Source organism: Pleurodeles waltl, chromosome 1_2, assembly GCF_031143425.1.
Source record: "Pleurodeles waltl isolate 20211129_DDA chromosome 1_2, aPleWal1.hap1.20221129, whole genome shotgun sequence".
Lineage (NCBI taxonomy): Eukaryota > Metazoa > Chordata > Amphibia > Caudata > Salamandridae > Pleurodeles > Pleurodeles waltl.
In genome coordinates, this window is record NC_090437.1 from 76,817,786 (window position 1) to 76,845,398 (window position 27,613).

The 27,613-nt window shown below is 49.1% G+C and overlaps 1 protein-coding gene across 3 annotated transcripts in view; it reads left to right on the forward strand.

Moving 5' to 3' along the window:
• The window catches only part of TMOD1 (tropomodulin 1), a 476,820-nt gene that overhangs the window by 177,699 nt on the left and 271,508 nt on the right, over positions 1-27,613 (forward strand). The gene's annotated exons all lie outside the window — the stretch shown is intronic.

Here is a 27,613-nt window from a genome sequence, read left to right on the forward strand (position 1 = left end):
AGTAAAGTGTTGTAGAGGTGAGTAGAGGGGAGTAGAGTTCAATGGTTCAGTGGCAGAAAAAGTCATAGAGTGGAGTGGAATAGGGTGGAGTGGATTGGATTGGAGTGGATTCAGGTAGTGGGGTGGAATGAAGTGGATTGGAGTAGAGTGGGGTGGATTGGATTTTGGTAGAGTTTGGTGGATTGAGTGGAGTCGGGTGGATAGGTGTGGGGTGGATTGGATTGAAATGGTGTGAGTGGATTGGATTGTGGTGATTTGAGTGGGGTGGGTTAGATTGAATTAGGGTGATTGGTTTGGATTGGACTGATAGGGCTGGATTAGATTGGGGTGGGGTGGATTGGATCAGAGTGGGTTAAGTAGATTGGACTGGAGTGGGGTAGAATATATTGGAATGAAGTGGATCGGATTTGCTGTATTGGAGTGGGGTGGGGTGGATCGGACTTGAGTGGGGTGGATAGGATTGGAGTGGGGTGGATTGATTACATTAGGTTGGAGTGGGGTGGACTGGAATAGAGTGAGATGGATTGGATTGGGGTAAAGTGAGGTGGATTGGAGCAAAGTGTGGTGGATTGGAGTGTGTGGGGTGGATTGAAATGGGGTGGGATGGATTGGTTTGGAGTGTGGTGTGGTGGGCTGCAGTGGGATGGATTGGAGTGGGTGAGGTGGATTGGATTGGGGTGGGGTTTGCGGTTTGTGGGTTATCCTCCCTAGGATCCATACCCTCACCCACCACCCACGCACTCAACCTGGGATTCATTTTGGACTCCACACTCAGCATGACTCAGCAGGTCAACGCCATCTCCTCTTCCTGCTACAACACTCTCCGCATGCTCCACAAAATCTTCAAGTGGATTCCCGTCGAAACCAGGAAAACTGTAACCCACGCCCTGGTCAGCAGCCGGTTGTACTACGGAAATGCCCTATATGCAGGAACACCAACCAAACTCCAAACAAAGCTGCAAAGAATCCAGAACGCATTCGCCCGCCTCATTCTTGATGTCCCACGCCACAACCACATCTCCCCCCACCTCAGAGACCTACACTGGCTACCAGTATCAAAGAGGATCACCTTCAAACTCCTCATCCACGCACACAAAGCCCTCCACAACACAGGTCCAGCCTACCTCAACGACAGACTCACCTTCCACACCCCCACCCGCAATCTTTGCTCCGCCAGCCTCGCCCTCGCCTCTGTCCCCCGCATCTGCCGCACCACTGCCAGAGGAAGAGCCTTCTCTCACCTAGCCACCAAGACCTGGAACTCCCTACCGCTCCGCGTTCGCCAGACCGAAGACCTCTTGACATTCAGTAAACGCCTCAAGACATGGCTTTACGACCAGTAGCCCCCCCCCCCCAGCACCTTGAGACCCTAACGGGTGAATAGTGCGCTTTATAAATCCTTTGATGATTGATTGATTGATTGAATTGGAGCAGGTTGTGCTATATGGATTGGATTGGGGTGATTGGTTTGGGGTGAATTGGATTGAGTGGGGTGAATTGTAGTGGGGTGGGCTGTATGGATTGGATTGTAGTGAGGTCGACTGAACTTAGATGGGGTGGGGTGGACTGGATTGTGGTGGAGTGGATTGTAATGGGGTAGATTGTAGTGGATTGGAATGGTGTGGGTGGGTTATATTGGAGCAGGGTGGATTGGAGGGTGGTAGGCTGAATGGATTGAACTGGAGTGTGGAAAATTGAACTGGGATGGGGTGGGTTGGATTGGATTGGGGTAGAGTAGGATGGATTGGAGTAGAATGGGGTGGATTGGATTGGAAATGTGGTAGATTAAAATAGAGTTGATTGTGGCAGGGTGAATTGAGGCCGGTGGAATGGATTGAAATTTGGTGGGGTGGATTGAGGTGGGTGGATTGGAGGTAGATTGCATTGGAGTGGGGTGTGGTGGTTTTGGTTGGGATTGGTTGAACTAGGGTGGGGTGGATTGGAGTATGGTGGACTGCATTGAGGTGGGGTAGATTGGATTGGTGTGTGGTGAATTGGAACGGAGTGGGGTGGATTGCAGTGGGGTGGACTGGATTGGGGTGTAATGTAGTGGGTGGATCAGATTTGGGGTGGATTGTATTGGGGTGAGGTAGATTGGATTGAGTGGGGTGAATTAGATTGAGTGGGGTGGAGTGGATTGGATTGAGTGTATTGACTGGGGTGGATTGGATGGGGGTCAGGTTGGGTGATTTGGATTGGGGTGGGGTAGATTGTAATGGGTTGGGTTGGGTTGGATTGGAGTGGAGTGGATTGGACTGGAGTGTGGTGGATTGGACTGGAGTGGGGTGGATTGATGTGGGGTGGATTGGATTGGAGTGGGGTAGATTAAGGTGGTTTTAGGTGGGTGGATTGGACTGGAGTAGGGTCGATTACTATGGACTCTATTGGACTGTATGGGGTGGATTAAAGTGGAATGGATTGGAGTGGGATGGATTGGGGTGATGTGGGTGGATTGAGTTGGGTTGGAGTGAGGTGGACAGGGTAGTGGTGGACTCGATTGGAGTGTGGAGGATTGGGTTGGAGTGAGATGAAATTGATTTGAGTGGGTTGGATTGGAGTGGGGTAGGTTGGACTGGGGTGGGATCATGTGGGATGATTTCAAGTGGGTGGTTTGGATTGAAGTGGCGTTGATCTGACTGGAGTGGGGTGGACTGGAGATGGGTGGATTGGACTGGGGTGGGGTGGGGTGGATTGGAGTGGAGTGGGGTGGGGTAGATTGGATTGGGTTAAGGTGTATTGGATTGGAGTGGGGTAGTTTGAACTGGGCTGGATTGGTGTGGATTGGATTGGTGTGGGGTAGATTGGAGTGGGGTTTTCATTGTGGTGGATTGGAGTGGGATGAAGTGGGGTGGATTGGATTGAGGTGAGGTAGATTGGATTGGAGTGGGGCAAATTTGGAGCAGGACAGATTGTTTTGGATTAGAGTGAGTTGTTTGAGTTTGGAGTGGGGAAGGGTGGAATGGGGCAGGTTGGAGTGGGGCAGGTTTAAGTGGGGTTGTTCTGGATTAAAGTGGGGTAGATTGGAGTGGGGCAGATTGTGATGCATTGGAGTAGGACAGGTGTTTTTTGACTGGAGTGGGACAGATTGGAGTGGGGCAGCTTGTTTTGGATTGGATTGGGGCAGATTAGAGTGGGTTAGAAGGGAGTGGGGCATGTTGTTTTGTATTGGAGTGGGGCATATTGTTTTGTATTGGAGTGGGTCTGACTGGAGTTGGGCAGATTGTTTTGGATTGGAGTGGGGCAGATAGTTCTGGATTGAAGTGGGGGCGATTGGAGTGGGGGAGATGAGAGTGGGGGATATTGTTTTAGATTGGAGTGAGGCATATTATTTTTGATTGGAGTGGGCAGATTGGAGTAGGACAGATTCTTTGGATTGGAGTGGAGTACATTGTTTTGGAGTGGTGAAGATTGTTTTGTATTGAAGTGGAGAAAATTGTAGGGGGCAGACTGGAGTGGGGCAGATTAGATTGGGGTGGGTTGGGAGGATTGGAGTGGGGTGGGTTGCAGTGGATTGAATTGGGGTGAGTGGTGTGAATTGGGGTGGCGTGGATTGGTGTGGGGTAAGGTGGAATGGATTTGTGTGGATTGTATTGGGGAAGATTGGTGTGGGGTGGATTGGTATCTACTGCACGATTTTGTGCTAAAGTATCATTTCATTTATTACACCGAAGAAAGAAACAATGTTGCTTTGCAGTATTTAGAATAAGATAATCGTCATCTTTCGAGAACAGCGACCACGAGCAAAAACAAAAGAAATCACGAGTGCAAAGTGAGAAAAGATGACTTGGCAAAATAGAACAAGTGAGCAATAAAAAATAAAACTTTTCAATTTTGTTTGTCCTGTTGGCCACATTTTTGTCAGTCACAAGCCTTCTGTTTGCAGGGCACAAGAAGTTAAAAAGAACAAAATAGTACCTCATTCACGTCAAGAGCAGCGAACAGGCTCTGATTAGGTAGAATCAATCAGTACTTGGTTCCTGCTCCGCAGAAAGGATCGGAAATGATGCTTGGCCTGCAGTGACTAATTACAAGGCCTTAAAGAAGAGTGCCAAGCAAGCCAACAACTGGTAAGTAATAGGCGGGCTCCAAGCCCTTTACTTTACACAATAGAGTCTAACAAGTGAGACGCATGTTCTAGTGCATGCACTCGAAGGCTCAACCCTAAAAAGGAGCCCAGGAGCCCATGAGAACTGGCCAAGTTTCATCTGAAGTTCAACATCTTCAATCTTGCGGAACTACTACAGTAAGATTTATCCCAAATAAACCAGTCTTGCTGGGCATAACTGGTGGAACTGGCTGGTTGCTGACATTACATAAGTGGTTGCTCAGTTGTTATTGGATCTTTCTAAAGCCTTTGACACAATTATTTGTAACATTCCTGAACTTGCCTGTTGGGGATTGGTATTAGGGATTTGGCTTGGAGTAGCTGCAATTTCCTTTGCCATGTGATTCTCAATTGGGTGTTTTGCCACTTTTCTGATATCAGCCTCAGTCCTTGACTTATGCTGTTCTGCAATGGACGCTGTTGTCAACTCTATTTTTAATAGCTACACCTATCTAATAATGCTAGTTATTCATTCTGTGTTACCTTCTTTATTTAGGTAAATGACACCCAAATCCTATTGAAGCTTCAATTGTTTTACTGTAATTTGCTGTTTCAGATTTTTATTTTCAGTATATTTGAATAGGAATATGTCAAAGTACATGTTGTCATACACAGTGGATAGCATTGCCATTGTTCTCAAATTCTAGACAGCTGGACTGGGAACTCATCCCAACAAAAACATTGTAACCCTACTCGACATTGTACTAAGTGACCAACCATAGCAAGCAAAATATTCAGAGGGACTTGGATTTTCCTAATTAATATTCTAGAAAATGAGCAACAAAATGCAATTTATGTTTAAATGTTTTTATGCGTTTTAATAGCTACAGATACCATTGCCTATGTCCATGATCCAGTGAGGCTTGTATACATTACAAATGCATATGGAATATATAAACTATCCAACATATCCCTGTACCTTCCCACTCCTCACCAATAGACTCTACTCTTTTTTGACTGGTGTATTTCAAAGTCCTGTTTATAGCTTTGAAACTGCAAAATTTCCTACTCTCTTCCATTTTTATGAGGGCTATTTTAGCATCTGGGATTGTTCTCCGGGCATGAGTATGTTGGACCTAGCCTCCTATTTTTCTGATATTCCATTTGCTGGCATTAGGACTCTGGGCACTTCACCACTGCTAATCAGTGCTAAAGTGCAGATGCTCTCTCCTCTAAACTTGGTATAATTGGTTTACACCTGTTTAGCATATTTGATTTACTTGAAAGTCCCTTGTAAAGTGGTATACCCTATACCCAGAGCCTTTTGGAAAGTGGGCATTTCTCTGTGCTTATAACTCTGTGTGCTTTGCAGCCTGTCTTCAATCCACATCTGGCCTAGGTGACAGCTAAGCGTTGTGCATAATTTCCAGACAGCCACAATACAGGAAGCCCTGGGTTGACAGGTTATACATCTGCAATCATCTGCATACTGATAGCCTTCCTGGGCTGGGAGAGGGGGAGGTGGTTCACACTTACATGTCAATAGGTTGTAGCATGCCCTCACACAAAGGGCTGATTTACCCCCTACTGTGCCAGGGCTGGGCTGAAAGAGATTGTTGTGCACTTTTTGTTGATTCTTTTGAAGTCACCCCCTACATCAAAAGCATTTTTGTGTATAAGTACTGGGTCTCTCACCACATGTTTTTTGACACTGCATGGGACTTGCAACCAAACACTGCTGGCTCTACACTCTGCACATTGCCAGGAGGATTGCTCTGGTGCCAGGAGGAACCACAATTTGGATTACCTGTTTTGTTGTGCTGGTCTGCTGCTGCTGGTTAATTGCTGGGCTGCAGAAGGGACTGCCACTTTGCAACTTGCCTGATGTGCCGGGCTGCTGCCTGCCTACCTGCTTTTGTGCCCCACCAGTGTGGCCCAAGGACTTTGTTGCCCCCCCCATGTTGATCAAGGATCTCACTGTCATGGGACTATGTGAATTGTGAGTCTGGCAGCAGGGTGTTCTGACTAGGAGCTGTGATTGATCTCCCCTTGTTTCACTTTCTGTAACTAGTGCATATTGAGTGCATCTTAGGTTAAAAAGAGAGTGGAGGGTGTGTTCGCCTCCAGCACTGATCGTAGCACTGCAGGAAGCCCTGGAGTCATGGCCCAACTTACAATGCGTGTCAAGCGATTCCTATATTTGTTAAGAGAGCGGAGTGGGTTTGCTTCCCTGAATCACATTTCGGGAATCCTTCTCCTTGTGAGGCCCTTCCTACTTGTGAGCCGCAACACCAAGGAGAGGGCGATATGCCAAATGTTTGTACTGGTGGCTCACTCCTCAGCGGCAGCCCACCTACGATTAACGTCGTGGAGTTACAGCAGTTCCACCCAGATGGGGCACAACGTGGCTCCTGCACGACTCAGGATGTCGCCTCTGGTCCCCATGGACGCAAGGGCTGCTCTGAAGAAAAGCGTTTACCCCAGAGCGGAGGCCCGTGGGGTTCCCTGTTGTAGTCACGCTACCCTCGTAGGTGGCTAGATCTCCCCCTTACTGTTGGGGACAACCAGTGGAGGTCTCAAGAAGCATTATTCCTTCCCCGCCTGATATGGGGGAGGTTCTCTGGTGGGATCCCTGTTGCAAGCAATTGCCACAAACTCCCCAGTAGAAGGGGCTATACATTTTCCATCTGCAACAGGGAGTTCACCTTTTACTCTATCATGTGTAGTAGACACGCAGCTTTTACGGCCTAGTTATATATAGTAATTTATGTGTTTTCCAAATGGAGTTGCATTTCTTGCACTGATTTTATGATTCATGTTGTTTTGCATCCTATGAGCCTTCAACTAGGTATTCATCACTTGCAAAGTAATTATAATTAATGTATGTCATTTTGGTTCTTGCCATGTTTAGAATAACAAGTACTACTTGTGAAATTGCATAGTGTGCAAAGTATTTATGATGTATGTTGCTGTGGTCTGGTTTTATGTACAATATACTATAAATATTTGAATGTACTCCTATGTGGAGTCTCTTTTGTGATATTCTCATTGTGTTGCTGTGTGACTGTGATGCACAAACGCTTTACACATTGCCTCTGATGATAAGCCTGCCTGCTTTGCGCCAAGTACCTGGGGGTGAGCACAGTTCATCTTTGGTGTGTTACTGACTAACCTTGATTAGAGTGGTGGATTCTGTCTGGCGTAGGCGCATACCCTAGCCAACCAGAATCCCCATTTCTAACAGAGTAGCATCACACTCAAATAGCATGCGCTGGTGAGTTCCCTGTATTTGTGAGAAAATATTGTGATGATTGGGTCCTAATAGTATCTCATATGATTTTAGCTTGTTCTTGACCGTTAGTATGATCTTCTCCATGGCCAGTGTGTCCCATAATCTAACAAGCCAATTTACCTGGTCAGTGACTTTTGCTTATCCCATCTTGCCAGGATCGCTTGGGTTGCTACTGTTGGTGTGACTGCTAATTGTTTACCATTCAGTGATTTGTGGCATCTTCCATCTTTGAATTGAAAGCCCAGGAGGATCTCCCCAGGCTCCCTTGGTATTTGGGCTTTAAAGGCCCTCTCTAACTGAACTAGAACCTCCTCCCAGTAGCTTTTAAATTAGGGCAATGTCAAACTGTGGCCCATATTTATACTCGGTTTGTGCTGAATTAGCGTAATTTTTATTAAGCTAATTCAGCACAAACCTAACTCTATATTTATACTTTGCTTACAGATTTAATGTTGTTTTCTGGACGTTAACACCTACCTTGTGTCAATGAGATGCAAGGTAAGAGTTCCCATCCAGAAAAGGACGATATGGCCTTTGCGCCATATTTATCCCCGTGCTAAAATCCAGCACAGGGGATGGGGGCCTTAAATAAAGGCGCTAAGCTTGCTTAGTGGCAATTATTTAACACCTGGGAATGGGCAGGCGTAAGGGGACTGTAGGCATATTTCCATGGCCAGAGACCATGGAAATTGCCCACATGTGCCTTTCCCTGGCCCCAGGGACAACCCCACCCACCCCTACTCACACCAGGAGGACACCTAAAGATGGGGGACCCATCCCAGGTAAGTCCCGGGAAGTATATATATATTTTTTCCAACACCGCTCGGGGGCCCTGACTTGGGGCCCCCTGCACGGCGCTGGCCCCAATGGCCATGCCCAGGGTACACGTGTCCCCTGGGCATGGCCATTGGGGTGGTGGGCATGGTTTCTCTCTTTACTAAGATAGGAGCCATGTCCACGGGGGTTGTGCACCAGAAAATGGCGCTACACTGTTTGAGGCAATTTTTCTGCCTCTGAACAGTGTAGCGCCATCATTCGCCGCACAAGCCCCGGTTTCCCCTATGCTTCCCCAGCCCTGTTAGCGTCCTTTCCAAGGACGCTGACAGGGCATTAGCACCATTCCATAATTATGGCGCCCGGCCGGCATCTTGGAATGGCACTAATCGGCCCTATACTTTTTCATGCACAACCGCACTAACGCAGTTTTCTGTGAAAAAGTATAAATCTACCCCTTTGTGTCAGTGTGCCCGAGGCTCCGTACCTTCTCCAGCAATTGCCATTTCTGAACTTATCGCAGCTTTCTAATTGCTCCGGGTATTATGCCGTTATGTTAGAAGCTTGAAGCTTGTATTGTGTTTCTCTCGTCCTTATGCAATTGACAGATATTCTTGCTCTGACTTAAAGTCACTCTCATTCTTGTTGTGGTCAATGAAACAATTTGACTTACTTGTTTCAACATTCTTTCACTCTACTAGTAATCTGAGTTGTGCCACTTGGAAATAAGGTTTACACTGAGGAACCACCATAATGTTCTACTTGCTGCTTGTTTGCCTGCCATATGAATGTGTTAATTAATGTTTGCAGCTGTTTAAGTATTAATTATGGGATTGCTAGTGGAATCGTCTCGAAAAGGTAAGTGTTGTCACTTGGAATGCCATAACGACACTCCCAGGGATTTACTGATGTGGAATTAAATGGGATCGAAATTAACGAAAAGGCATTTATAGCACAAATATTTGTATATATTGATGAAAACACATAGAATTTTCGGCCAAGGTGAACCGGAACTGCTGAAATGTTCCAATACTTCAGCGTGCCATAGAACCCAGTAGCATTATTTCTCCAAAACAAAACAAACATTTATCTGGCTACAAACAGGTTATACCGCACAAACAAAAAACACGGACCCCTGGCAAGCATATATTTGTGCCCCAGCAGATGCAATGCCTCTGATGCAGGCTACTCTGCAGCTTCAATGCCTTTACAAAATCACGTGTGACCGAAATCAGACTATTTTACTATTTTTAAATTGTGTGAGATCATATAATGCATGTTAAGGTTCCTCTGCCTGTTGAGACCATCACAACTTAAAAATATAATGCCAAAGCATCCAAGTGGCCCTGCTAAATTATGCCAGAGCACTGTTCAAAATGCCAACATGTCGAAGGTGATCTGTGATGCACAAAAAAGGAAGTTCTGCTCATGACAGGGGGTAGCTCACTGTGTCAGAGTACTGCTTGGAGCTTCAAGGCTATTGTGTATGGTTATAGGAAGGAAGGCAGCCCTTGCCGAATGCATTGAAACCAGCACCATTAACGTTGTTAAGCAATTCTCCAATCTGGCTGCCAGTGAAAACATCACACCCTCACAGAAGCTGTGTGATAACCTTGCTCACTTCGCCCACCACAAGATAGCAACCATATACAGAAACTTCGAAGCCCAGCCCACACCAACAGACTTCCTCAACAGCTACGCCACCACCGTAACCAATACGAACAACACACTGATCACCTGGAACATCCTCTCCATCCAGTACATCACCTCCATCAAGAAATCCATCCACTTCGGAGCTCCCACAGACCCATGCCCACACCACATCTTCAACCTTGGAAACAAAAGGATCCTCCGGGAACTCACCACCCTGCACAACACTTCTATCACCACTGCAACATTTTGCGATACCTGGAAGCACAACAAAGTCAAATCACTACTCAAAAAACCCTCCTCCGACCCCAGCAAATCCAAAAACTACCAGTCAATATTCCTGCTCCCAAGCCCAGCAAAGGTACTGGAAAAGATCATCAACAAGCTACTCATGACATACCTGGAGCAGAACCAGCTACTCGACACCTACCAATCCGGCTTCCGCAGCAATCTCAGCACCAAAACTGCAGTGATTGCACCAAGCACGAACATCCAAACCCTCCTTGACTGAAGAGAAACAGCAGCTTTGATCCTCTTCGCCTGCGTGGCAGTCTTTGACACTGTATCCCATTACATGCTGATCAAAGACTTCACCACATCGGTATCCAAGGGGACGCGCTCAGATGGATCACCTCCTTCCTCACCGGAAAAACCCAGAGGATCCCTCTCCTACCTTTCACCTCCAAACCTAAGGAGATCACCTGCGGTGTCCCCCTTAGCTCATCCCTCTGCCCCACGCTCTTGAACGCATATATGACCCCGCTTGCCAACATCAACAGATGCCACAGTTTCAACATGATTTCCTACGTCGATGACACCCAACTCATCTTCTCACCCACCGCCAACCCCTCCACCACCAGAACCAACTTCCACGGATGCATGACAAGCGTTGCTTGCTGGATGAAGAACAACTGCCTGCAGATGAACACAGACAAGATGGAAATACTGATCTTTGGCACCAGTAGGAACACATGGAACAACTCCTGATGGCCATCAGACCTAGGACTCGCATTAACATCTAACATCCACCAACCAGGCCAGAAACCTTAGAATCAGCATTGACAACTGTCACGGTTTCGGGCGGGTCTGATCAGGACTTTGGTTGGGACACCCCTTGAGGTCACCGAATATCCTAAAGAGGTAGTAGACTGGGGCAGAGGAGCAGCTAAAGGCATACACGGAAAGGACAGCTATGGATAGGCACAGGAAACAGGAAAGTAAAAGCAGAGCAACCCTTGTGCGAACAAACAGGAAACAGATTACCAGTGGACAAACACGCTGGGGTTGTACACAGAGTAAGGCGCAGAACCTCCCACAGTGACAGGGAATCTCAATGCCTCTGTGCAGTTTGCTCTTACAGATAGTCACCCTGCCAGCCCCATAGAAAGGAGGCAGCAGAAGTGATTCTGTCTCTGGACCCTAGAGCACAAACAAGGATAGTACTTACATACACAGGACACGCTCTTGTGGGTCCAGCTCGAAACACAGTGGCGATTCCTGAGAAAACAGCAATAGCACACTGTCACTGTTAGGCACGAAATACAACGTATAACACTGGACAAGGATGGGGGCTGGAATTGCCTCCTGGAAACCAGGAGCCAACCCCAGTACACAGGAGGACACGTATACACTGGTGAAGACGGATAGAACACTTACCAGACACAAAGAACCAAGAAGAAACAGAAACAGAAGGGAACAAACAAAGAGGCAGAGGCAAGAACTAGGAACAGGCTCAGGCTGAAGCAAAGGCGGGTCTAGGACTTGAAAACAGGGCGCAAACTTCTGGCTGGGACAGACAGAGACAGGACTGGGAAACTGAGAACAGGCTCTGGCTGGAACAGGCAAGGACAGGACTGGAATACAGGGAGTAGGAAATGAGCAGTAAACAGGACTGGGAAACAGAGAGAAGGTTCAGGCTGAAACAAGGCAGGAGCAGGGCAGAGAAACAGGGAGCAGGCTTTGGAAGAAACAAACAGGTACAAGGCTAAGAAGCAGGGAGCAGACTCTGGCTGGAACAATCAGGAGCAGGGCAGAGAAACAAGAAACAGGAAACAGGATCAGGCTGGAACAGAACAGGAACAAAACTGGAACACCATCCGACAAGGGGTCTGTAACACAAAGGAATTGAAGTCCGATGCACGACGGGGAGCTTGAGGAAATGGCTGCTTATAAGCAGTTCCCAGCTGGGCTGCACAGGAGTGGTCACAGGTGTGTGTAATTTCGGACACTTGCAAGTCCTGGAGGAGAGGATCCAGTGAAAAGGAGCAACTGGACTTCTCCCATTGAAAACAATGGGAAACAGAATCCGGGTTTTCCTGACAACCAAGCTGTGCATTATGGGATTTGCAGTCCCAAGAAGCAAATGTAGTCCTACACAAGTGTACCATGGAGAAAATAGAAACAAACAGGAGTCAGCAAGGGACTCTAGATAGGTGTTCAAGGTGATTCCCAGGCTTCTGACAGTCCCCTTACAGCGCCCCCTGGAAATGGGACGACCGAGTCGTAACAGTATACCCCCTCCCACCAGTCTGCTCAAGAAGAGAAGGCGATCCTTTGGCTGAAAAAAGTTGAAGAGGAACAGCCACAGCAAGAAAATCCAACACCAACCTTGGTGGATAAGTTTACAGTCCTGCCATAGGTGAAACTTCCAATGAGCAAAGCATGTATTAATACCCATATGGGCTCCGATGTCTTTCCTCTTTATTGTTCGAGTGATACGGGAGGAGTGCATGGAGTTGGTTTCTGGTGAAGTGGATTCAGGAGCAAGGAGATCTGGAATGGCATTACGGACGGTATTCTTTATGACATTAGTTTCCTGTTCAATACTTTCCTCTTTGGAAGAGCTGATTGGTGTATTAGTAACTGTCAGGTCTGTAACACCTTCTGACAAGCAGGATTTGTCTGTTTCTGCAGCTGTATTTACATTGATTGTGGTCTGAGGCTTGCAAAGCATAGAGACTTGGGAGACATGGGTAACTGGTGTTCTCAAGGTAAACATGAAAAAGTCAGAATTGTCTTTCATCTTGGATGACATTGGAGTATCAAATTCAGGAGCAACAGGGGTTTTCATGTCTTTAGAGACTGGATTAACATATGAAAATGTAGAAGTTCCACAAACTAATTCTTTAGGGTGATCTTCTGACAAGACTGAGATTTCTTCATTGCAAGTGCTCTGTGGTGTATTCGTGGTATCAGAAATGGTTTCTTTGCAAGGCGTTTCTACTACAGGTAGTTGATCTTCAGCTCTGTTAACACTGAAAGGTTGTTCTTTGAATTGAAATAGAACTGGAGTCTCTTCAGAAATCGCCTCTACATTGTTATCTAAAGCTTCAGCTTTAGCCTTTGAATTGATGATGGTTTCTTGCAATAAAACACTAAGAACAGTACTTATCATCAGATCTTCGAATACAAGATTCAAATTCAAGTCTTTAGTTTTAGTGGGACATATTATATCTTTCAGTACTTGAGCTTCGGTTTCAGATTGCTGGGTTTCAGGAGTCTTTAATTTCAGGGACACAGCAGGTGACGTTGGTGTGGCTGATTTTACATCAAGATCAGATACCGTTAGCTCAGAACAGATGTTCTTCACTAATTGTGGAGCTGAAAACAGGATACACATTGGCAGGGATCAGCAGGTCAGGATCAGTGGTTGAGGCTGCAACTGTGTTCAGTTCTAGGAGAAGGCTCTCATTTCTTATGACATGCTGTTTAGTTTCAGATTGCTGGCTTTCTTCCTTTTCGGAAATCTCCACGGTTTGCTTTGACACAGAAGAGATTTTTAAACTTTCTGAGAAGTCCATTACAATCTTAGTAACTGCGGGTATTTCTTCACGGTCAGAAAAATCCATTAGTTCACTTGAAACAGGAACTGTCTCTTCATTATCTGAAAATTCTATGATATTGTTTGAAAGGGCAGGAGTATTCCCACAATCTGAAAATTGTGGTATGTGCGCCATTTGAACAGCACTATCTGCAGGCTTGTTCGCGGCAAGGCAGGAACCACTGTCATCACTAGATTCAGATTCTTCAACACTGTTGCACAACTTGCCATAAATCTCCAGTAAAGTCATATCTTGGTTTCTTAAGGTGCAGCTATTGGAGTCTGCATCAGAACTCTCTTCTTCCTTTGGCTTTATTTGTTCTGATAGAGGGGCTGAGACACTTCCTTCTGAAGACTCTGATCTATCCTTTGAATCAAGAGGTGTCAAATCTCTCAGAGATGTCAGAGATTCAGTCAACTGCACAGGGATATTCTCTGGAAAACTACAAGCTGAGAGAGAGTCTGAAGAAGAGGCTGATATATTTATAACTGGAGCAGTCTCTTGACATTCATTCATAGCAGGGAAAATCTGCTCTATAGAAGTCTTTGGAGAGGCGCACAAAGTAGCATACTGTTCTTTAAGCCAAAGCTGGTGATCATTTTCTTTTTTCAGGTTTTCAAATTGCCTTGCAGTAGTTTCCATCAGCTGCTCTGTTACTTCTTCTACCTTACAGATAAACAGAATGTCTGGTTCTGGCAACAGTGAAATATGCATTGATGAAAAGAGCCCACGGGCAAGATTTCTAGTGTATGTTATAACATATTCATCATAGAAGTCCAATATCTGCCTTTTAATCTGCCAAAACTGCTCTTTTAGTGTGTGTATGTCCATATTGTTATCAAACCCACTCAGAATAGAAAAGGGTTTAGCAGAGCTTTTAGGGATTGAGACTGGTGTATTATCATCTAGTTTGGGAAGAGCACAAGCCTTATGAGTGGAACTAAGGAATCCCACAGTCTTTACTGATCCATTTGATACAGGGTCTAGCCTGCTGACTTGAAAGCTCTGAGGGACTGAAAGGTCTTTATAAGAGTCAGCACTGCACTTTGAATTCTGAGAAACTGGCCTAGATGGGCTGAAGCACTCAACAGAAAACAAGGGAATCCCTAGTGTGGCTTCTTGAACAGTGTCAGGGTTCTTTGTTTTGGCAGAGTGCTGGAAGTGAATTTGGGATGCGCTAGCATGAGGCAAGGAATTAACCAGTTTTTCTTGAGTGTGAGTGTCTTGTGCAGAGGTAGCAAAAGCACTTCCACGGTTACGAACATTCTTACTGGCTTCAGCTAATAGATATTGCAAAAACTCATTACGTCCTTGTAATTCTTCTACAGACAGGGACTGGGGGTCATAGCCACAAATAACATAATAGTCTATCATTGAAAGATTAGCAAGCCACTCAGTATAGTACTGAACTTGCAAGTTATGGTTTTCTTTAACAAGTCTATCCTTTAAACTAAGGTCTTTTTTAGAGGATTTCAGAGAATGTTTAGGCTTAGAAAGGGGTGTCTTAACATGATAGGAAAGCCCTTTAGGTTTGTGTGTGCCTTTACTGCCAGGGGAGCTTGAAATGTTTGGGTCGTGCATTCTGTCACGGTTTCGGGCGGGTCTGATCAGGACTTTGGTTGGGACACCCCTTGAGGTCACCGAATATCCTAAAGAGGTAGTAGACTGGGGCAGAGGAGCAGCTAAAGGCATACACGGAAAGGACAGCTATGGATAGGCACAGGAAACAGGAAAATAAAAGCAGAGCAACCCTTGTGCGAACAAACAGGAAACAGATTACCAGTGGACAAACACGCTGGGGTTGTACACAGAGTAAGGCGCAGAACCTCCCACAGTGACAGGGAATCTCAATGCCTCTGTGCAGTTTGCTCTTACAGATAGTCACCCTGCCAGCCCCATAGAAAGGAGGCAGCAGAAGTGATTCTGTCTCTGGACCCTAGAGCACAAACAAGGATAGTACTTACATACACAGGACACGCTCTTGTGGGTCCAGCTCAAAACACAGTGGCGATTCCTGAGAAAACAGCAATAGCACACTGTCACTGTTAGGCACGAAATACAACGTATAACACTGGACAAGGATGGGGGCTGGAATTGCCTCCTGGAAACCAGGAGCCAACCCCAGTACACAGGAGGACACGTATACACTGGTGAAGACTGATAGAACACTTACCAGACACAAAGAACCAAGAAGAAACAGAAACAGAAGGGAACAAACAAAGAGGCAGAGGCAAGAACTAGGAACAGGCTCAGGCTGAAGCAAAGGCGGGTCTAGGACTTGAAAACAGGGCGCAAACTTCTGGCTGGGACAGACAGAGACAGGACTGGGAAACTGAGAACAGGCTCTGGCTGGAACAGGCAAGGACAGGACTGGAATACAGGGAGTAGGAAATGAGCAGTAAACAGGACTGGGAAACAGAGAGAAGGTTCAGGCTGAAACAAGGCAGGAGCAGGGCAGAGAAACAGGGAGCAGGCTTTGGAAGAAACAAACAGGTACAAGGCTAAGAAGCAGGGAGCAGACTCTGGCTGGAACAATCAGGAGCAGGGCAGAGAAACAAGAAACAGGAAACAGGATCAGGCTGGAACAGAACAGGAACAAAACTGGACCACCATCCGACAAGGGGTCTGTAACACAAAGGAATTGAAGTCCGATGCACGACGGGGAGCTTGAGGAAATGGCTGCTTATAAGCAGTTCCCAGCTGGGCTGCACAGGAGTGGTCACAGGTGTGTGTAATTTCGGACACTTGCAAGTCCTGGAGGAGAGGATCCAGTGAAAAGGAGCAACTGGACTTCTCCCATTGAAAACAATGGGAAACAGAATCCGGGTTTTCCTGACAACCAAGCTGTGCATTATGGGATTTGCAGTCCCAAGAAGCAAATGTAGTCCTACACAAGTGTACCATGGAGAAAAGAGAAACAAACAGGAGTCAGCAAGGGACTCTAGATAGGTGTTCAAGGTGATTCCCAGGCTTCTGACAGTCCCCTTACAGCGCCCCCTGGAAATGGGACGACCGAGTAGTAACAACAACAGGCTCACCATGAAATCACAGATCAACGCTGTCTCCTCCGCCTCCGTCCTCACTTTGCGCATGCTATGTAAGATCTTCAAGTGGCTTCCCCTACACACGAGATGCACCATGACACCGGCCCTCATCACCAGCCAATTGGACTATGGCAACACTGCGTAGGAATCGCCGCACACCTCTAACAGAGACTTCAGACCATACAGAACGCTGCAGCCAGACTCATCTTTGGCCTTCCCCGATGAACCCACATCACACCTCACCTCAGGCAACTCCACTGGGTACCCATACAGAAGAGATGCCAATTCAAGCTGCTGACTCACTCACACAAGGCTTTGCACAACCAAGGATCCAAGTACATTAACCATCTCCTGAATTTCCACCATCTGTTGAGAAGACTACTCTCTATCTCCCTTTCACTTGCCCATAATCCCCGCATCTACTGATGCAGAAGTGGAGGACGCTCCTTGTCTCACATCGCAGCAAAAACCTGGAACAGCCTACCCACGCACCTCCGGACCATCACCTCACTTCCGGATTTCCAAATGGCCCTCAAGACCTGGGTGTTTGAATAAGCCTCTGGGACCTGCAAGCATCTGGATACCCTCTCAGGTGATTAGCTGCACTTTATAAATCTTGATTGGTCTGGTGCAGGAAACAGTAAGGCCCACATTCAAGAAGGCCTAGTGGCACATTAGCATCATTTTTTTTTACGCTAATGTGGCATTAGGCTTGCAAAATCGCCACACCGTATCTACAAAGTGGCACAATGCATGCATTCTGCCACTTTGTGATTGTTTGCGCCACATTATGCATGCGCCATGCATAATGTATGCAAAGAGGGTGTTCCAGCACAAGGAGGCCCGCATAAACGGTGCAATGAAATCAACAAGATTTCATTGCGCCAGTTTTGGCGTAATTTTTAACGCCTGCTGAAAGCAGGCATTAAAAAGACGCACCCATTGTAATGAAAGGGCCTCCTTGCACTTTGCTCTACTAGCGTCAAAATCTTTGACGCTAGTGGAGCAAAGCGCCACAATAGCGTCAAAAATGTTGATGCTATTGTTCTAACTGCTGACATGGTGCGCAGTATCTTAAATACTGTGCACACAGAGTGCCCTTTGCTCAGCTTAGGAAATTGCCTCATTTATATCATATGTGGGATAAAGTATTTACACCCCAATACAACGCCAAGAATTTGCAAGCGACTAAGGTGTCAAAGGCCGAGTGTTCATATGGTCACAGGACTATAGGGTGACTTGCCTTATTGAGATGATGCATAGGGTTTTGCCAAACTGTATTCCATATAATGCAGTGAGTTTTGTTACACCATAATCCAGGGTGCTGTAGTGTTCCATAAAAGTGCAGAGTCACATAATGTTGTCATTTGCCCCCGTGTGTTGTGTGTTTTATTCCCTTATGTGTCTGTGCGCGTGGCTGACGCTGCGCGTGGACTTTTGGAAGGTTGAGGGGAGGGAAAAACGGTGAGAACGACGGTTGAGGCATTCGAGGAGAGAAGTCTATAAAGAAAGAGAGATTTATCTCACTCTCCGTCTCCTCGTCATAACAGTTCTTTGAGCAGCGAGAGCGGGATGACCCTTGTGCACCAATGCACAGTGTAAACATGATTTGTTCAAAGGAGCATGTGAAGGCCAGGGGCTGTTTAGAGAGGGAAAGAGACGATGCATCACAAAAGGTGCCTTCGATCACTGGGTTGTAGGAGCCGTTTATCTTTAGAGAAGCAAATAAAGATGATTATAGACAGTGAAGTCACCCTAACCAGCAAGGGATTGCCATACACCATATTTGCAAGCGGATAGTTCTGCATGTAGAAGAAAGAGTTGAAGGCCAGAACTCCACACAGAAGAATTGCTCCCAATTATATTGTAAAGCAGCACCATGTGTGCAGTGGGCCATGGCGCTGTCCCTTACCTCATGTGAGTTGCTTCTCCTGCATGGCCAGCCGCCAGGCATCTAGAAACTTCCTCATTTACTGGCACTGAAATGGCATGAGCAGCACACCCACTATGGCTATTCCCCAAAAAAAACATTGGAAATCCCTTCACTATGCAGAGGACTATACACAAGTGCAGGCCCACAAAGGTAATGCACAGGAAGTACAGGAAGCATAAAAACAAAAAATGTAGGATTTAAACCTAGCTTTTACCTGCCTCTTCAAGTAACAGCCACCAACGCTCCTCCATTGCATCACTTCTGACCTCACGCACGATCTAAAGCACCACTACATGTCCAGCTTCTTAGCACATTTCCAGTAATCTGCTCACTGTGCAGGCCTTCTTGATGCCGAGATTATGTGCCAATGAAGAAGAATCCCAGGCACATAGCCTCACCGCCCTTTTGCCAGACTGTGGTGATGCCCTAATACAGCAGGCATCATGTGGAGCTTCTACAAGGTTCCATTTCCCTGAGCACTGCAGGCCAATCCAATTTTTGGAGCACTACCTTACACCTTATTCAGATACATACGCAGCCTAACTGATAGCCAAGGCACTGGTAGGTATGTCTAGGTAAGGTTAGCCTATTAGTCAATTAAAACCATAAACTATTACATAATATACATAGACATACCACTAAGAAGATCGAATTGCAAATATACATTCAACAATTTAAAATGTGACAATTTATAAAAAACACATACCCCTTATCCGTAATCCATAATAGCTCCATTGTTAAAAAGCAAGGGGGTCATTACAACCCTGGCGGTCGGTGTTAAAGCGGCGGTAATACCGGCAACAGGACGGCGGTAAAAAATTTGCAATTACGACCGTGGCGGAAACCGCCAACAAAGACAGCCACTTTAACACTCAGACCGCCACGGCGGTACAAACAAACAGGGAGGGGGGAGAGAAAAAACAGGGACACACACGCGCAACACCCCCACCCCCACCCTCACCCACTACAACACACACACTAATGCATATCAATACATCACAGTGACACCCCCCAAACCCCCCGGAAGAATGCAAAGACAATAGAAAATGAGTGTAACCATTGTAATATATTAAAAGCAAGTAGGCAGAAACATATATATACACCATGTACAAAATATATACCAAGCGTAGTAGTCCAGGTAGTGCTCTAAGAAAGTCTGTGGAACACTGGGACCACACGGTATGGGCGAGGCCCACACAAGATCCCCGACCATGATGGAGAGAACACTGCAGGGGCATCAGAGAGCAACTAAACAGGCACCTCAGGGGGAGGGAAAAGGGGGGCACCTCAGCCGGTTGAGTGCACAACGCCAAATCCATGAGGGGGCCACATGCCCACTGTTCAATCCTGGGGAGTGCAAAGCCACAGTCTCACAAGTCTCTACAGTGGGTGGGTTGCCCACTGTCCAATCCTGGGGAGTGCAAAGTCACAGTCTCTCAAGTCTCTACAATGGGTGGGTTGCCCACTGTCCAATCCTGGGGAGTGCAAAGCCACAGTCTCTCAAGTCTCTACAGTGGGTGGGTTGCCCACTGTTCAATCCTGGGGAGTGCAAAGCCACAGTCTCACAAGTCTCTACAATGGGTGGGGTGCCCACTGTTCAACCCTGGGGAGTGCAAAGCCACAGTCTCACAAGTCTCTACAGTGGGTGGGTTGCCCACTGTTCAATCCTGGGGTGTGAAAAGCCACAATCTCACAAGTGGATGACAGTCTCAACTGGTTCTGGAGGGGGCATGGTGCCCAGAGTGCTTCATCCTGCTAAGGACAGAGGTAGTGGATGAATCTCTCCACTGGTTCTGGAGGGGGCATGGTGCCCAGAGTTCATCATTCACCCCGTGACGTTGCGTCAGTGCCCCTGCCGCTCATGGGCTAGCGGTGCTTGAGATGGCGGTGCCCTGTTCAGCGGTGCTTGAGGCGGCGGTGCCCTGTTCAGCTGTGCTTGAGATGGCGGTGCCCTTTTCAGCGGTGCTTGAGATGGCAGTGCCCTGTTCAGCGGTGCTTGAGATGCCGGTGCCCTGTTCAGCGGTGCTTGAGACGGCCGTGCCCTGTGCCGCGGTGCTTGAGACATCGGTGCCCTGTGCAGCGGTGCTTGAGACGACCGTGCCCTGTTCAGCGGTGCTTGAGATGGCAGTGCCCTGTTCAGCGGTGCTTGAGGCTGCGGTGCCCTGTTCAGTGGTGCTTGAGATGGCGGTCTCCATTGCAGGGTCTCAGCTGCTGGCGGTCCTTCATGGCCCAGCGGGGCTTTTGCTGGCGGTCCTTCATGGCCCAACGGGGCTTTTGCTGGCGGTCCTTCATGGCCCAGCGGGGCTGGTGCTGGCGGTGGCCTCCTGGGCAGCTGGGCTGGGCTGGCGGTGGCCTCCTGGGCAGCTGGGCTGGTGCTGGCGGTGACTTCCTGGGCATCGGGGATGATGGCGGTCTTCTCCGCCGTGCTGCTCTTCCCAGACTTGCCGGGTTTCTTGTGGCCGTTCCCCACCATGGAAGGTGTCACAGCTGACTCCACACTCCCACCTGTACCCCTGGGAGCAGCTTTGGTGGCTGGAGTCTTCCCCCTCTCCCGCCGGGCACTGGCCAACATCTGATGCTTCACAGGTGGGGGACTGTCTGTGCTGTGGCTCTGTGCCACACTGGCTGCCCTGGTGGCCGGTGCACTCCAGATTCCGGTGACTACAGGCACCACTGGTCCCGGAGATGTTGTGGCTGAGGTGCTATTTCAGGACCTATGAGACGGTCGGGGTGGGGGAGGTGTGGGAAAGAGGTCAAGGTTGGACGTGAAAAGTGTTTTGGACACACTGGGACGGGTAGCTGGAGGGGTTTGGGAGTGGAGAATGAGGTGGTGGTTGTAGGAGGTGTACGTTTGGTGACTTTGGATGAAGGTACATGCGCTGGAGGCTGTCGTGAGGTGGATGACTGTTGGGTGGGTGTGTGCCTGCGTTTGTGTTTCTTGGGAGGGGGTGTCACAGACACACTGGGAGAGGACACAGGGGACGTGTGAATGGTAGTGGGGGTGGTGACTGCATGTGAGTGGGGTGTGGTGGTGGGTGTACTGGAGAGGGACGTAGTGGCTGTAGAGGTAGTGCATGCAGGTGTGAGTGTAGACGAGACTGGGAGGGAGGAGGGAGACGAGGAGGAGGGGGACACAGTGGAGGCAGTGGATGTTGGTGTGTCTGCATGTGTGTGATGCTTGCGTGAGTGCCTGTGGGATGTGTGGTGCTTATGTTTGCCTGAGTTTCCCTTGGGTGTTGATGTGTGTGCATGTTGGTCTGTAGGTGTGCTTGGGATAGGCTGAGGTACAGGGGATTGGGTCGGGGTGGAGGAAGTTGGAGGAGAGAGGCTAGAGACGGGGACAATGGCTGCCATCAGTGCTGAGGCCAGAGTCTGAAAAGCTTGCTGAAGGGCCGCCTGACCAGAATGAATGCCCTCCAGGAATGCATTGGTTTGTTGCAACTACCTCTCTACACCCTGGATGGCATTCAAAATGGTAGACTGCCCAACAGTGAGGGACCTGAGGAGGTCAATGGCCTCCTCACTGAGGGCAGCAGGGGTGACTGGGGCAGGGCCTGAGGTGCCTGGGGCGAAGGTGATGCCCACCCTCCTGGCTGAGCGGGCACGGGGCAAAGGCTGAGGGGCTGCTGGGAGGGCGGTGCTGGTAGGGGGTTGGCAGCTGTACCTGTAGATGTGGGGGCACAGATGTTGCTGCCACCACAAGGGAGCTCCCATCAGAGGACGAGTCCGTGTCGCTGGTGTCAGCTCCTGTCCCCGTCGTGGAGTTCCCCTCGCCCTCCGTCCCACTGGTGAATTCAGACTCCGTAGTGTTGCCCTCCAGGGCCATGTGGGATGCAGCTCCCTCGTGCTCCGGTGCCACTGCTCCTCCGCCTGATGATGCTAATGCACACAAGAACAGGGAGACCACAAAAAGGGGGGGAAAACAGAAGAAAGACATGTTGAGTGCATGCATTACCGCTACCATTGGCGGACACGACAGACACAGAAGCCCCCTGCACTACGCTGCGCTCTTAGGCTCCACTGTTCAATTCCTGGGAAATGGCCTACAAGGCTATGGACGACATCGCACACATAGATGACACAGGGTCATGACTAGGTGTACTTGACACTCTACAGAGGTGGGCTGGGGTGCCACATGGCCTACCTTACCGAGGGGCCTTGCCTACGGAACTCACCCTGGCCAAGTGAAACCCACAACCCACCTCCCCCACCCAGACCCCTCCACTGCACGCAAAGTCAGCAGAATGAGAGTGTACTCACCCCCTTGTGGCTGCTGTGATGCCCTCAAACGCCCATCCAACTCCGGGTAGGCCACCGCCAGGATCCTGAACATCAGGGGGGTCATGGTGCGACGGGCACCGCTCCCCTGTTGGGAGGCCATCCCCAGCTGGGCCTCCGCCGTCTTCTTGGTCTAGCGGCGAATGTCCTCCCATCTTTTCCGGCAGTGGGTGCTCTGTCTGTGGTAGACCCCCAGGGTCCGGACGTCCTTGGCGATGGCACGCCAAATATCTTTTTTCTGGTGGGCGCTGACCTACATGAAATGTACAGGGGAAACAGAGAAGGTATTACCAACTGCACCGTCAAAGTGATTGGCCCCCATCCCTACCCTTGCCATGTGGCACATGCATTCACCGTCTTTCATGCACGCAGCACTCTTCCCCCTTCCTTCTTACATCCAGCCTTCTGCACACAGGCATAGCCCATACAACATGCTCCCTGTGTACTTACCTGTTTGTCTGGAGGACCGTAGAGTAGCATGTACTGGGGGAGGACCCCATCCACGAGCTTCTCCAACTCCTCCAATGTGAAGGCAGGGGCCCTTTCCCCAGACACTTGAGCCATTGTCTCTTCCAGACCGAGGTCACAGCGGCACTTGCAGTGTAGGTCCTTCCCTGTCGAAGATCAGGTATCGAGTGATTGAACAGATAAAAAATGGCGGTCACGTCTGCGGCGGTGCGTACCGTCACCGGCGGCGTACATCGTCATTGGCTCCTGAGACCCATAGGGACCAATGTTAACCAATGCAGCACTGCGCCGCGGTCTTCGACCGCCTACCGCGGCGGTGTACAACACCAGCGCAGTTACCTTACATCCCATTGTCCCACTTTAGAGGTCAGGCAGCCGCCATTTAAGGGGCCCACATGGCTTTATTTCCAACTGCGTCACACATACCTAGGCCTAGACTCAACACACATACAGGCTACCTTTTGTGTATGATTGGTGTTCTGGGTAAACTGTGGGTACGTATCTCTGAGTTGTTTGACTCTGTGCTCGCTGTTGTCCTTCATAGGCACCGTCCGCTGGGACATGTGAATAGATGGCGGCATCCTCCGGTGTACCGACCGTTGGTGGACCTTTCGACAATGGAGGAGCGACATTTGATTATCACATACAGGCTTGACTGTGCCACAATCCAGGAACTGTGTACCCAGTTGGAGCCAGACCTGATGTCAGCAATCCGCCATCCCACAGGAATCCCCCCTCAAGTGCAGGTGCTGTCAGTGCTCCATTTCCTTGCAAGTGGGTCTTTTCAAACAACAGTGGCCATAGCCTCAGGGATGTCCCAGCCTATGTTTCCCAACGTATTGTCCAGAGAGTTGTCTGCCCTTCTGAAACACATGCGGAGCTACATCGTTTTCCCTCAGGTGGAGGATTTGCCTACAGTGAAAGGGGATTTCTATGCCCTGGGACTCATCCCCAACATCATAGGTGCCATTGATGGGACCCATGTGGCTTTGGTTCCCCCCCACAGGAGTGAACAGGTGTACAGAAACCAGAAGAGTCATAATTCTATGAATGTACAGATGGTATGTTTGGCCAACCAGTACAACTCCCATGTGAATGCCAAGTTCCCTGGCTCAGTGCATGATGCCTACATCCTGCGGAATAGCAGCATCCCTTATGTGATGGGTCAACTCCATAGGCACCGTGTGTTGCTATTAGGTGAGCACCTGGAGGCAAGTCAGTGGGAATGGTTGTCTGGGTCTGGGGATATCCCTACGGTTTAGTGCGTGTCTAACAGTTGTCCCTCACCATTTGCAGGTGACTCTGGTGACCACAACCTGTCATGGCTACTGACCCCAGTGAGGAATCCCAGGACAAGGGCAGAGGAACACTACAATGAGGCCCATGGGCGAACTAGGAGGGTGATCGAGCGGACCTTCGGCCTCCTGAAGGCCAGGTTCAGGTGCCTCCATATGACAGGTGGATCCCTATTCTACTCACCAAAGAAGGTGTGCCAGATCATCGTGGCCTGCTGTATGCTTCATAACTTGGCTTTGCGACGACAGGTGCCTTTTCTGCAGGAGGATGGTCAAGATGGCGGTGTTGTTGCAGCTGGCGAGCCTGTGGACAGTGAAGACGAGGAAGCAGAGTAAGAAGACAGGAACAACAGGGACTCAGTGATCCAGCAATATTTCCAGTGAGACACAGGTAAGAGTACAGACCTGCCTACTACATGTACTTTAACACTACTATCTCTCTGCTGTCTGTCGTTTTCACCCAGTGTATGGTCACTGAGTTGTCACTTTCCCTTACGATTTCACAGATGTGGGTCCCACTGTGTGACAACTGCTTAGGTTCCTCATGGACTAGAGCTGTGTGATATAGGTATGTTGACATTACAATTGAAAGAGCATTTTGTCACTGTAATTGCTAATACACTGTTTCGAAATCACAGACAGACTCCAGATTTTTGTGTGCTTTAAGTGTGTTTATTTAAGTGCTCATTTTGGAGGGGGTAGTGAAATGGTGAGGGGTGATGGCGGAGGAATGTCCATGGCAGATTCCAGTCTATTAGTCTCACAGGTGCATTGCCCAAATGGGCATAGGAAGTGGAGCTGGGGCAGTTAAAGTATGGACAGGGTGACAAAGTGGGACAGTAGGATGACAATCAGGGTGGTCCCATTTCTTGGCGGGGGTCTTGGCATTGTGTTCTATCTTTGTCCTGGATCTCAGGGACCGTTTGCGGGGTGGTTCTCCCTCTGCAGGGGGTGCGGTGCTGGTGTGGTGGTCCTGTGGCGGTGCCTCCTGTCCACTAGCGCCGGCAGAGGTGGTGGGCAGTTCATCGTCCATGCTAGTGTCAGGGGCCCCTTGTAGTGCCACAGTGTCCCTCCTGGTGTTGAGTACTTCCTTCAGGACCCCTACGATGGTGCCCAGGATGGTTCTGAGTTCCTCCCTGAAACCCATATACTGTTCCTCCTGCAGGCGCTGGGTCTCCTGAAACTTGGCCAGTACCGTTGCCATCGTCTCCTGGGAGTGGTGGTATGCTCCCTTGATGGAGGAGAGGGCCTTGTGGAGAGTGGGTTCCCTTGGCCTGTCTGTCCCTGTCACACAGCAGCCCTCCCAGTTCCCCTGTGTTCCTGTGCCTCCGTCCCCTGGACCGTGTGCCCCCTACCACTGCCCCCAGGTCCCTTTTGTTGCTGGGGTGGTGGGTTATCCTTGGTTCCCTGTAGTGGTGGGCACACTGCTGATTGACGTATCCTGGGGACGGAGGTATGGGCCCGCTGGGTGGGTGCTTTGCTGGTGTTTCCAGAGGGGGGAAGGTCTGTGGTGGCCTGTGACTGGGTGAGGGGAACCGACTGTCCCGAGGTCCCCAATGGGCGGGGCTGGTCATCTAGATCCAGTTGGACAGAGGTGCTGTCATCACTGTGGGCCTCTTCTGTTGGTGGTGTGGACATGTGTGGGCCCTCCTGTCCGGTGACGTTGGGTAGGGGTACTGCAGGGGTATAAAAGGATGGTTATTACATCTGTATGTGTCAAGGTGTGCAATGGGTGGGTGACCATGTACCCCAGTGTTTGCATTCCTGTGTGGGACCTTGTGAGAGGATGGTTTAGGGGGTTGTATGAGTATGTGCAGTGGCCATGCTTTAGTGATGGGTGTCCATGCTTTGTTGTTGCATGCAGGGCTTGGTGTTGGGATGGGTGGTTTGTGATGTTGGGACATATGTGAGGAGTTGGGGTGCTGGGGGTGAGGGTGAGGGTGAGGGTGGGGGTATGTGATGGCATGCAGGTAGGGTGGGGGATGTAATAATTAAGATTTGTCTTACCAGAGTCCATTCCTCCACCTACTCCTGCGAGGCCCTCAGGATGCAGAATCGCCAAGACCTGCTCCTCCCATGTTGTTAGTTGTGGGTGAGGAGGTGGGGGTCTGCCGCCAGTCCGCTGAACCGCCTGGTGGTGTCTTGAGACCACGGAACGCACCTTCCCCCGTAGGTCGTTCCACCTCTTCCTGATGTCCTCCCGATCTCTTGGGTGCTGTCCCACTGCGTTGACCCTGTCCACTATTCTTCGCCATAGCTCCATCTTCCTTGCAATTGAGGTGTGCTGCACCTGTGCTCCGAATAGCTGTGGCTCTACCCGGACGATTTCCTCCACCATGACCCTGAGCTCGTTCTCCGAGAACCTGGGGTGTCTTTGCCGTGCCATGCGGTGGTGTAGGTGATGTGTGGGGTGGAGTGTGTGGTGTTAAGTGTGCTGATATGTAGTGGTGTGTTGTGTGAGGTGTGTGGAAGTTCTGTGGGTGATGGTGTTGTGTTCCTGTGGATGCTGTTGTTCTTGCTGGTGCTATCTCTCTCTGGCTTTTTGGTCGTGGGGATTTGTGGGTGATGTGGGTGTGTGTTTTATATTGTAATGGGTGTGTGGGAGTGGTGTGTGTATGTGTCTCAGGTGTGTGTATTTGGAATTGTCCAATGTGGCTGTGTTTTGTAAGAGTGTGTGTATTTTGAGCACGGCGGTGTGTACCGCCAATGGAATACCGCGGTTGAAAGACCGCCGCGTGGATTCGTGTGTTGTGATAGTGTGGGCGTATTTCTGTTGGCGTGACGGTGGAGGTTTTGTTTTCACCAGTTTATCACTGTCCTTTGGTGTGGCGGACTTGTGTGGGTGTCTGAATTTTGGCGGATTCCGAAATGTGGGTCATAATAGCTGTGGCGGAATTCTGCGGCGGTGTGTTGGCGGTCTTCTGCATGGCGGTAAGCGGCTTTTATCGCCAATGTTGTAATGACCGCCCAAATCTTCTCGGTACCTATCATGATTAAGGGACTAAGATATTCT